Here is a 512-nt window from a genome sequence, read left to right as displayed (position 1 = left end):
ATTTAATAGGCTGCACAAGGAAGTCATATGGTGACCACATTAGATTTTTTTTCGTAAAGCGAGTATAGATTCTTATAAAGCAGTAAATATTACTCTGTAATGTATTGCATCAATCTTCGCGCAACTGTACCGGTTATATAGAAATTTCAGTACCACATACGATGCAATTCTACCATTTCTTGCTATTATAAGGTATTTCTCCCACTTCCTTAGCGTGCCTTCGTGGTGTAACGGTAGCACGCTGGGCTGGTATTCCAGAGGTCCGTGGTTCGATTCCCGGCGAAGGCGTTTGCTATTTTTCATCTTTTCTGCTTCCAATTAACCGAATGACACTACAAGTGGCGCTCGAACTAAAAGGGTTGTGGACGATGATTCTCCGCACCCAGGATTTGGCGACTGGGTTCCCTAACACCCTAGTCGCCCTTTAAACAGGGGAGTATATAAGGTATTTCTCTCACTTCCCTAGCGTGCCTTCGTGATGTAACGGTAGCACGCTGGGCCGGTATTCTAGA

General features: G+C 44.3%; 1 non-coding gene across 1 annotated transcript; it reads left to right on the top strand.

The window, feature by feature from the left end:
- Nucleotides 1–216: 216 nt before the first annotated feature.
- TRNAT-GGU (transfer RNA threonine (anticodon GGU)) lies at nt 217–288 on the top strand. The gene has a single exon. It is a non-coding gene; the product is annotated as a tRNA-Thr (tRNA).
- Nucleotides 289–512: the final 224 nt, after the last annotated feature.

The sequence above is a fragment of the Stegodyphus dumicola genome, chromosome 8 (assembly GCF_044657685.1).
Source record: "Stegodyphus dumicola isolate Sdum_Otavi_A_Nest chromosome 8, ASM4465768v1".
Lineage (NCBI taxonomy): Eukaryota > Metazoa > Arthropoda > Arachnida > Araneae > Eresidae > Stegodyphus > Stegodyphus dumicola.
The sequence above is the reverse complement of the archived record's forward strand: the minus strand, read 5'-3'. Positions and strand labels throughout refer to the sequence as shown.